General features: G+C 39.7%; 1 protein-coding gene across 1 annotated transcript in view; it reads right to left on the bottom strand.

Moving 5' to 3' along the window:
• slc1a2b (solute carrier family 1 member 2b) overlaps positions 1-7,335 on the bottom strand; it is a 29,129-nt gene extending 21,794 nt beyond the window's left edge. Inside the window, exon 1 of the mRNA XM_063906108.1 lies at positions 7,113-7,335. The gene's annotated coding sequence lies outside the window, so the exon portion shown is untranslated. The remainder of the gene's footprint in view (positions 1-7,112) is intronic.
• Between the last annotated feature and the right edge of the window lie 4,411 nt (positions 7,336-11,746).

The following is an 11,746-nucleotide window of genomic DNA, read 5'->3' on the forward strand; positions in this document are numbered from 1 at the left end:
TTTTAATAAGGTTAGGGATAGATGGATGGACGGATGGATGGATGGATGGATGGATGGATGGATGGATGGATGGATGGATGGATGGATGGATGGATGGATGGATGGATGGATGGATGGATGGATGGATGGATGGATGGATGATGGATGGATGGATGGATGGATGGATGGATGGATGGATGGATGGATGGATGGATGGATGGATGGATGGATGGATGGATGGATGATGATGATGGATGAGATAGATAGATAGATAGATAGATAGATAGATAGATAGATAGATAGATAGATAGATAGATAGATAGATAGATAGATAGATAGATAGATAGATAGATAGATAGATAGATAGATAGATAGATAGATAGATAGATAGATAGATAGATAGATAGATAGATAGATAGATAGATAGATAGATAGATAGATAGAGCTCCTAATTAACCAGTACATAATGTGGTGAGCCAAAACGCTCTAACAAAACCCTCTCTATGTTCATTAGCCATTGAGGCAAGCCGCTCTTGGAACACGCCATCCCTACTAGAATAATGGGCCACTTTACAGGCCTCCAAGTTAGTTCACAGAATCTGGAGCTGGGAAACCGCTAGCACAGGGTTCATGGGGAGGAGGGGCAATTTAATTGTTTCCTTCGTTTTTGTTTTTGTAACCCCCTCCCCTCCTCTCTCTCTCTCCTCTTTTAGTTCTGAAAAGGAGGCTGACAAACATGCAATGAAGGGGATTGTTGTGTGTTCCGCTGGACAAGTGGGTGAGGTAAACAAAACTAGATTGTAGGATCAGCTGGGCCCATCCGGATGGGATAGGCTGAGCAGTGGGGAGCAGCACACATGCGAGGGACGATTGGTCCAGTGTCTGTGGAGTGGGAGGGTAAAGGGTCCTAAGGGAGAGAGAGCACCGGAAGAAGTGGGTGGTGGACATGGGTGCTGAGGTTACTCCCCAGAGTGCCGGCATTGTATTTGGTGCTGAAGTTCTCATGCATGGCCCGCTTTGGCTCCCTCAAATGTCGGAAAGTGATGGAGCTCTACGCGATTAAGGGGACAAGTGGCAGCTCTGCTCCGCACTCCCACAGCTCTGGCTATTTACATACTCAAGAGGAACATTAATGCCGGCCGATCCCCGGAGCTGAACAAAGAAGCACACAAACCTGCCCCAGAGGCCCATTACGCACTTAATTGAGGATTTGTGGAATAGTTAAAAGGGGCAAAGGAAGAGGGAGGTGGATGAGATGGGGAGGGGAAGTAGGCATGACACTGGTTCAGAGAAACTTTTTAACAGAAATTTTGGTTAACATTTTTTCTGTGTTCCTGTTCAGGCTAGAGCTCAGGATCAAATGTAAAAATGATATATAGCTACATCTTTGCCACCATATGGAAACCCCATACAAACGTTAAATCCTTTTTTTATTCTCTATTTGTCCTTTTCTTCTTAATCCCGTATTCGCTGATCCTCCCATTATCCTCATTATGAAACTGAAATAAAAGCTTTACTTTATAAAGGAACGATAGGAAGAGAAATTCACCTAGAGCAATTATAACAGGATACAATAAATATTTTAAAGTAATTAATAATAAATCCATTATAACTAACATATTTCAAATGCATTTTTGATTCTGTAAGGTCGATTCATCTAGTATTTAAAAGTGTAAAGTTTTTTTTTATATGTTCAGAGAAAATGCTCTTTTTAAAATATTTTATTGGTATGTGATTGCCTTGTTTGTTGTGGCATACGGTAACCATCTGATAACAGTGTGAATCTGTCAGTGCTGCATCTTGTGACAATTGTTCAGATGAACTCTTATATTTGTTGTGAACGAATCACTTAATGTGCTTTAATTATGATTCTTTTGTTGCCGCACAATGGGCTGATTGTTCTCAATGGCATGGTCTTTGGTGCCAAGAGAAAAAACTAAACGAGACCCCCCTCCCCACTGTCCCTCTTCCCTTTACCAATCACTCTCAGAGCAATTTCGTGACTCCCCCAGCTGACCTGAATTCCGATGCAGCAGGTGCCAATGGGATATGGGTGGTTTAGGTTTTTTTTTGCGGGGAGTAACAGGGACAGTGGTGAAGGGATGGATCGGATGATGCCTTCACTGTACCACAGTAAACACTGACTCAATCCCCTCCGGGGCCCCCCATCCAGTCTGTAAATGTTAATGTGATTGGAACTCTGTTGAGTCCTTTTGAAAAGAAGGAATTAAAACTACAGATTTAACCATTTAAACTGGTGCCGGACCAGTGGCTAATAACCAGAGCAGGTTGATCTACTTTTGAAAGAAACGTTCTGTTTCTTGACTCTGTGTTTCAGGTTTTGTTATCTTATCACTGTTATGATAGAAATGTTTACAACATGTACACTTAGTAGGTCATTAGTACATGTGTAGGCTCGCCTGGCCATGACCTTTTACTGCCATATCAGAGCAAACAAAAACTTCCCACATGTTCTGTGTACTGTTTACTGGCCACACTCCATAAAAAGCCCTACAAAGCGGAAATAACATAAAATATTAACATTCAATTTAAGAATCATTTATTTGAACCATGCATTCAATATAAAGAGAACATATTGAGAAACCCAAACATGTTTTAATACATTAGAAAACTGTATGCATATTTTGGTTTTGGCTCATTGTTTTCTAGTCCTTCCATTTGAATGTGTTTTATTTAATTTATATGAGTTTTTGAATGTTGAATTTATGAGCGCACTTAAGAAAGTCACTTACACATCAGCACAGTTTATATGATACTCTAATGATTGCTGCCATCGCATAGCAAAACCAAAGAAATGCCTTTACCATGGCCAGTGGAGATCTATCGTTTTGCCGCCCAGCAGCAGAATCACCAGTGAATGCTTCTGTTTCTGTTCCTGTGCAGTCATACAGAAGTGAAGGGAGCCAGTCTCTTTGTTTGGTCAACCCATGGGAAAGGCCTCACTCTGTCCTGCTCTCTGAGAACCAAAACACTGATTCTATAGGACAAGACTTAAAAAGAAAAAGAGCATGAATCCCACATTTTAGGAAGATTCACAACAGGAGTTAAGTGGTGAGGTGGAGATAAATCGCAATTCAAGACCTGAAAAGCAAAATGCAGGCATAGAAAAACACAGAAAATCAAGGGCAGAGACAAATGAAATCCGATGATATTAAGGCAATTAGGAAGGAATTAAATGAAAGGAACAGAAATAAGGGAAGAGAAAAGGAGTATTGAGAAAAAGAGAGATGGAGATGGATGAGCATGAGGGTGGTTAAGAGAGAAAAGAGGAGCTGGATGGTACTTTGGCAGCTTCAGTGTGTTCCCAGGAGGATTACTCAAGCACTAGATGCAACAGAATGCCAGCAATGGCAAAGAAAAGCTCTATGAATGAAGACCCATAACCAACCACACACACAAAAACACATCTCTGTGGATGTGTGAATTCTGGTATCCATTTCACCTGTTTCCACTCTTCTCTCTTTTTCCCCAGTTAAAACTGTCTTTTCCTCTTTCTTTTTTCTTGCATCCAGCTTGTTCCAAACCTCGGTTTTCTCACTTTCTCCACTGTGAAAAAGAGTTTGCCTTGGCCAGGCACAGACAGGTAACATACGTTCCATCTTCAGGCTGCTTGCATGGCCCTCATGCATGGGCACTGCTGGAAAATGTCTAGGGGGAGAAACAACCCCACTTACTACTCAGCTTGATTATACATCCTTTAACCATTTATCTCTTTTCACCTAAGGAAAGAGCTCTATACTGTCTATTCTCTTCCCAATCTTTTTCTCTTTCTGTCACTCCCACTCTATCTAACACTTCTGGCATTTTACAATTTCAGTTTATCGGCAGAAACTGAAGCCTTTTCACATCATTCTTAGGTTTCATTGTTTTTTCCCAGGCGCTAAACTGAACTGAAGAACTATTATGGAGCAGTAAAACATGTGAAGGCAGCAAAGAAAGCAGGCCAGCATTAGCTGCTGCCTTCTCACTTTAAGTTTTTAGGCTTTATATAAAAAATATTGCTAATTCTCACTGCAAAAACAAGACCATATTGTCACATTCTACCCGCTGCATGGAAACATGGTATAGGATTCAATTATTTGTTCAGCTTACTCTGCAGTGTCAATGCAATTTTTTTTTTACCAGTAAATTCCTACTTACTGGTGATGGCTCATTGGCCATCTGGTCCACCATTCCCATCATCTGCGACTGAATAACAGACAAATCTATACAGTGGATTCTCCTTTTATTAATACACAAACCATTTAACTGTTGAGATTGATTGGTAAAATGTAATTTCCACAGTAAGCCCAGCCAATGAAGAGGCTCTTAGTTAGCATATTGACCTTTGACTGGTGTGCCTCCGTTTTCTTTCTGTGTTATTTAACCCTGGCTCAGATATGTCCATGACTACCCTCCCCCTACCTGTGTGTTTGTGTGTGTACTTCACAGCAGAACAGACTTTATTAGACACAACTAACAAACACACGTTTTCATGCGTTCATCTCCTCTGCCCTGACTAACATAACTCGGGCAATGTCTACCCTAATTAAAGTAACATCTTCACAGATGGCTAACATAACAGATTCTGAAAAATATGATTGTCAGTGGTTTCACTGCCAGTGGGAGCTGAGCGACGCTGCAGGGTTTTGTCTGGGCGTGGGAGTGCCTTTGAATGTTTTCCTTGTGTGTGTATGCGTGAATGATTATTTGGATGCACTTATGTTCAAAAGGATTTCTAGTTTCATGATTGCAAGTTGGATTTACAATCTTTATTTTACAATAATAACGTTTGTAATCCACATAATGTCACTGCAACTAATAAAGCTAAATATTGTCATCACACAATTTATGTAGATTTTTTTTCTGACCACCAATGGCCAAATGAAAGAGGTGTTTTCTTAAGGTGAGACATTCATTTTAATTAATGCAGTCTATTCAAAGAGAAAGATAGAAATAAAAAAAAACATTTGAAAACATAATAGAACATTTTAGCATGCAGGACATGTCTTAAATTGATTGTTATTATTTTAAAGCACATGCAGGAAAAAAGGATTAATGGTGCTTTTCCAGATCAAAACCCCTGTATAAATTACCTTACACTAATGAAGTTCTTCTTTGTAAACAAATGCTAAATATGTGCATTATGTGCCCAAATAGACACTGATGTGGATGTGAATTCATATCCATGTTGTGACTGAATTTGCATCTGATGATGATAAACATACCCTTGCTTATAAAAAAAATAAAATCCACCCCCTACAGATCGAGGACATGCATTTATACATTAAATGACTCATCCTGCCTTCCAGCATGTGTGCGCTTCCGTTTAATGTCTGTGGTGTTCATTCATGTAAGGAGGAAAATGCCACAGTACAGTGGTTTAGAGAGTAGCCTCTGGGAAAAGAAACGCATTAGATGCATGGACACTTTGCTCTACAGATTCTCCTAGCAATTACACTAAAGGCCAAGGCCTCTTTTGATTCCAGTCCAGCCACACAATGCACACGATACTGCCAGGGTTTGCCAGGACTGACCACCAGTGGAAGAAAACATACCAATTAAAATCCAACATGTACGATACCATCCCATGCAGTCAAAAAGAGGGTAGGGGGGACAGGTCCCCTCCCCAGGTTTCATTTATCAACCTGCAGTTGACAGAGTATTCCACAAAGACACCCTGTACACGTTTTTTAAGTGACAAGCGAAGACTAATGCTAAAGGCGATCAACTGAGGGTGCGAGAGAGCTGGGTTTCCATGGCGACATTGATGGTGCTACTGGAAAATTGGTGTGTGTGTGTGTGTGTGTGTGTGTGTGTGTGTGTGCGTGCGCGCGCGCGCGCACGCGCGCGCGTGTATGTGAGTGTGTGCTTGCATGTGCGTGTGCGTGAGTGCTCGCGTTTTAATATGAAACAGGGGAAGGGCTGCAACGATTGGCTCAAGAGGTGGGTGGTGATAGTAGGTAATAAGCATTCCTTTTTTTCCCTCCCAGAAGCATTTCCCAGTTCTGCGCAACAAAAAAAAAAAAACCTGATATGATTCCATCTTTCAAAGACAAAAAAAAAAAAAACACAGGGTAGTGAAGTCAGGGAATGCCACGGAAAACTCAACAACTGCATCAACATCGGGCAAATAAAATGTGCATTTTTGAAGTACCATTAACTACAATAAAACACTGTAATTAACAATGCAGGAGGATTAGTTAATCAGATCAAGCAAGTTTAAGAAGTCATGATTCAAAATTATTGACTCAACCTAAACAAATGCACCAGGCAACTGCAAAGAGGCTCCGTGAAGTTAGGCTTTAACTTGTATAATAGATCTATCATCAATCCCTATCAGTCGAAGTACAATTTTAGTTCGCACCTGGTGTCTAACCAAGATCTATTGCACTTATCAGGTTGCCAAGAAATGTCAAAGGCTAATTGTAAAATAAGTTGTTGTGTTAACTGTCTCCATGAAGAAAGAGAAAGTTAACCGTTGAAAAATAATTAAGTTCAAATCAATGTTCTTTTCTCTTCAACACATAGGAACACTTTGATCGTTTGGCTGCAACAGGGCAAGTTAAGCCTTTCCTGTAGTAAACAGCAAGACGTTTAAGAAAATCAAAGAGATTCTTGTATCTACAGCAGCGGCAGCAAAGTGCTGCCTTTGCTGTCAAACGCGCCACGACATTTTTTAAATGATTTCATTCGATGTAAGTGTTACTATGGGAAGGTTTGCTCAGACCATACAGCAACTCAGTTTTACTAGTATTTGATGCATGCACGTTTGACACGATTATTTGTGAAACCCATAGGAAAGACCAGAGTAAAATAAGATGTTTTATTTTTTTAAATAAAACATCTTATTTCAATTCAGGTGTCACCTATTGTATTTAATAAATAGCCACTGAATATGAAATGTCACAAAAACAAGCAATGGTAATTTAAGGGAGATCGGCAAACCATTAAGCACTAACAGTGCACCTGCAATATTTGTTCGATAAGACAAATATTTGAAATTACCTGTGAGTTGTGGTGATGATAAACAGCAAATGAAACTAGAAGACACAGCCATGTGCATGTTCAACTCCTCCACTGTTGCATGTGTATTGCATGCTAAAAGAAAAAAATAATAATCAGCCGCTTACCTGTGTTGAAAACCACGATGGAAAAAGTTTTTGGTCTTGTCCCCTTGCAGGGTCTTGTCGTATCCGCCTCAAAGGTGGTCAGCCAGCGAGCACAGAGCCACAGCGGTCCAGGACAGGAGCGCTTCTCACACCAAACGAAGGGTTTTCTGTTCGTTAAATCCGAGGAGCTTCGCAGCTCAACGATCCCACTGAATGAGCTCTGCCTCACCTCACTCTTCGGAGCTTTACTCTCTCTCTTTCCACCCCCCCCCCCCCCCCCCTTGTCTTTTCAGCATGGGAATGCCAACTCCCGTTGGTTGAAGATGTAGCCTATCACATTCATATCTCTCTTTTCTCTCTAACTGTCTCACACACACACAACGCCGTCAAAGTGGCAAAACCTGTTCATAGACAAATTCTTAATTTTACGAGAATCTTGCCAGCCCAAGGATAAAATAACTAAATCAGTCATTAACATTCAGAGGGTGTGCTGCAGACTCTCATAGCCTCTCTTGCCCTTTTCGGCTTTGATGTTTTTTTATGACCTTTACTTTGTTGATTGAGATGCTGGCTAGATTATGAGCTAAAAGCCATTAAAGCCAGTGCTTTAATTCCATGCATCCTGTAATGTCTCTCTAATCTGCCACTGTATATGTAGCTACTGCACGTCTATAGGATTGCAATTTAAACTGAAGTTCATATTTCTTTAAATTGTATGTATCCTTGTTAACTGAAAAACTCATACTGACCTGACATTTCTTTTCTTTGCCTCATGAGTAACTCAATGTGGGTGACATATATCTTCAATGGTCTGACTGAGGTTGTTCACAAAGAAAACGTTTTTTTTTTGTCCTCATCCATCAATTCACACCCCTTAAATGGATTAAAAAACTGGGCGCTTTTGAAGGTGCTCAAAGACACTTTAGATATACAGGTAAAACATATTTAAAATACATAAAGCAATGCAATGGGAAAACATGACAATGGCTGTCTTTTATGTGGAGTAAAGGACTCAGTATTCTTCATTTGAAGTGCTTGCTGGGTTCTTGCAGAGCTGTTGAAAGCGTTTTCCAGTATACTACTTCAACATCAGAATCCGAGAAAACGTTTTTGTACTTTCCGAAACACACCGATTATCTAAAGGCTATATGAGCAGAGGTGACAACACAAAAACAGCTAAAAACACTTTTACCTTCAGACATGGCCGCACAATACTTTGTACAACGTTCACCAACCTGTAGCAGGGCCATTTTTTTAAAAACACAACATTATAACAAGAGGACTTCAGGGTGGATGGATCAGATTGTGACCTTGACATAGGAGCTAACTTTGATTGCACTCTAGTTTATGATAATCTATAAGCAGGCCATACACTGATCTATTATAATAGCTCTTTTGAGAGGAGAACTGAGAGGATATCTTTCCCAAATGGTAAAGTAAAACTCAAATTTATCCCAATATTGCTCATCAGTGTGCTCGTGAGAGAAGGTATAAGTGCAGAGTTATTGCAATGATTAATGGTCAGTGCTCTAAAAAGTTGCAAGTCATGACATGTTTGACTGTGATCAACATTCTTAGGCAAACACTTTTCCCTCAGCAATAGAAACATGTTCAGTGTACTGTGTTGACTTGTTGGTGCAGCTTATGAGATAGTGTAGCATGTGATCTCAGGGACGTACAAGCTCGCAATAATTTAGGTATACATCATTTATTGGTGCTTCATACATATACAATATGTATACATATTTATCTCTGTAAAGACTACACTTTTTGGTCACGCAGTTACCCTGTTTTAGTCTGGTAAGGGGTTAAACACTTCCAGCTACAAAGTAACCTGAAAAGAGGGTGACACGGTACTGGGGTTTACCTACATTTTTATAAAATGTTGTGCTTCATCAAACATGATGACGCTCCAGAGGAGCAAGTGGCATCTTGTTAAAACCTCTGCCTTCTGTATGAATGTGTGTGAATGAGAGAATGCTTACTAGTGTTGTAGAAACACTTTGTAGCAAAGACTGGAAAATTGTTTCATAAATTCAGTACAATTACCATCTCAGTAAATGCCTCTCAATAAAACATGTATGTCTCCTGAAATGTCTGCATACTCAAGATAACCAGCCTCTCAGATTATTAGACAGACATATTTAAACTGTCAAATCAATAATACAGTGGTTTGACCTAACCTTTGAAGGTCTAAATGTTTTAAAATGTGTCTGAACTATACAGTTCAATTATATACCAATATTTATAGCTCCTAAACCACTCCTAACACCACTGAAAAAGATATGGGAACAATTAATAAAAAATACTTTCTCCTTTGACAGTGGGCACTGTAAAGGAATTCTGTCACTACATTTAAAGTCAATTTAAATGGAGGTTCAAAATTAAATCTGGAATTAGACATCTGAGGCATGCTCCAGCGCATACGAATGTGCTTTATATGTGTAACATAATTATAACAGACATGCTTATCAATAAAATGAAGTGGGTCTCAGTGAGATCTAACAGCTAGTATCTTAAAAGTAGACTCTGCTGGGTTTTTTAAGCACTCGTTTTATGGGTAACTTATAGCGCGAAAGCTCCAATTAGCATTGGGGATATCCTTTGGTCAGTATCAATCTATAGAACGGTTTCTGTCTTAAACAAACAGAAGTACTGAATTATCACGTTTTGTTCTCTTAAACGATTGGTTAAGAAATGACAAAGACAGTTTGCTTTGAAGGATAATAAATAGATGTATGGCTTGTTGTCCATTAACATTCTAGTAGAGGCTAACCTCCCCCTTTGGGCCTGCTCATGATCCAAAGACAATGTGAAGGAAAGTCAATACTGCTAGGATCCCACTCTGTATGCAAAGCATCAGGAAACCCAGTTGGGTAATTATCCTCACCCTCCTCACCAGAAATATAACCTATGTCGTTTTAACTGCAAGAAGCTGTGACTCCTGCAGGCCTGCTTCCCTTGGGAAGCCTTTGTCCAATTTACAGAGAGCACCAAGTAACTCTCCTTTTCCCATGGCACGTTGGTAAGTTAACATCACTATTTTCATCCCTTTCTTTGCAAGTTACTGATGTTTAATCTAAACTCTTCATTGGGTGTACACTTCTAAAAACTGATAGCTATAGATAAAAACCGGACAGTTAAATCATTAGCCAAAATCAGTTGGTTGACTGACATTGATTGGATTTAAGGATTGTGACAATCCAGGTTCATGTGCACTGCAGTCTGTCCTTCTCTCTATAAAATATCATAAAATATGCAAGGAAATAATACTGCATTCCCCCTTTAGGATTGGATTCCTCCGAAAGTTGGATGTTTTTAATGTGTGCATTTGAATAGTGATATGTGATATACAGCTAAACCATTTGTATCTGCACCTGTAGAAAGGCTACGTCAAGCTTTAATGGCTTGGGAAAGTGTTGGTGTCCTCTCAGCAGCAATCAGAAAACCAAGAAGTGTTAAAAGGATGTTCCGAGGTAATAAAATTGAGAAGTCTTCAGAAATACCCCAGGGAGGTTGGGAGGTCTCTTTGGAGGAGAAGGTTAATGTAAAGTATTGAGCTGTGTGCTAAGCCTTGGATATTTGCTCATGTTTTGGTGAACAGATGAACCAAGGAAATGTTAATGTCCCACCAAACAAAGGAACCACACCTGCCTGAAAATACTGCATATTATCTGCTCCACTATTTCTCTATCTTGCTATCTCTTTAGTCACTTTTCTGTCTCATTCTCCCTTCCTCAGTTAAGCAGCAGCTTGAATTCATGGAGGCTTTTTGCAGCTGCTGGAGGAGTCAAACAATCACAACTATAATAAATCATATTGCTCTGGCTGTGCAATTCAGTCGCAGGGCTGCATATGGACGAAAACACAGCCTGTGCTTTACATCAGCAACAACAAAATTGCTTTTTGTGTGGAAACATCAGTGTGTTGTATATTTATTCAGGGCTGTGAAGTGAATAGATGGCTATCTACCATTTTATATCGGTATGTATGGCCCGGTAATGACTGAATAATACCACACTCCGTTTAGGTACTGTATGTATTAGAGGGATGAAGGAATATAAAAATAGTTGGAGGGGAAGGAACTGGGTGAAGTGCTATGGGTATGACAGAAAATGGGATAATATAATAGGGAAGTACACACATTGTTGCATAAAGCTAGTGATCCCACAAATAGGGTTAAAACCAACAATGAGTTGATATTTCCTACAAGTACTGCCTGTGTCACCAAAGCCTGTGTGTGACCAGTTTAATTCCCCTGTGCCATAGAACCCCATTAATGATGCATAAATGTCAAATTAAATCTGCCTGTTCAATAAATGTATTTTCATCTGAAGCTGTAAATATATCTCAATAACCAATTTACTTTCGTTTAAGTAATGTTTGCTAAAACTATACTCTGGCTTAATCCTTAAACCATTTTTTAAAACAGCTACATCTCCAATAGGAAAGAGCAAGGCAAAAATGTGTTGAGACACGACTTAAATGTAAATGATCAGGACATCATCTTAGCGTTCCCACATTGTTATGTCAATGTTATACTAACGGAGCTGTGTGTGGATCCTTAGTGCCAAAACGTTTTAGCTCTCAGAGGTTTTCTCACACTGAGAACAAACCATAAGGCAGTCTAACTGGGAATCTGGACCGAAACCTAA

This window comes from Eleginops maclovinus, chromosome 2 (genome assembly GCF_036324505.1).
Source record: "Eleginops maclovinus isolate JMC-PN-2008 ecotype Puerto Natales chromosome 2, JC_Emac_rtc_rv5, whole genome shotgun sequence".
NCBI lineage: Eukaryota > Metazoa > Chordata > Actinopteri > Perciformes > Eleginopidae > Eleginops > Eleginops maclovinus.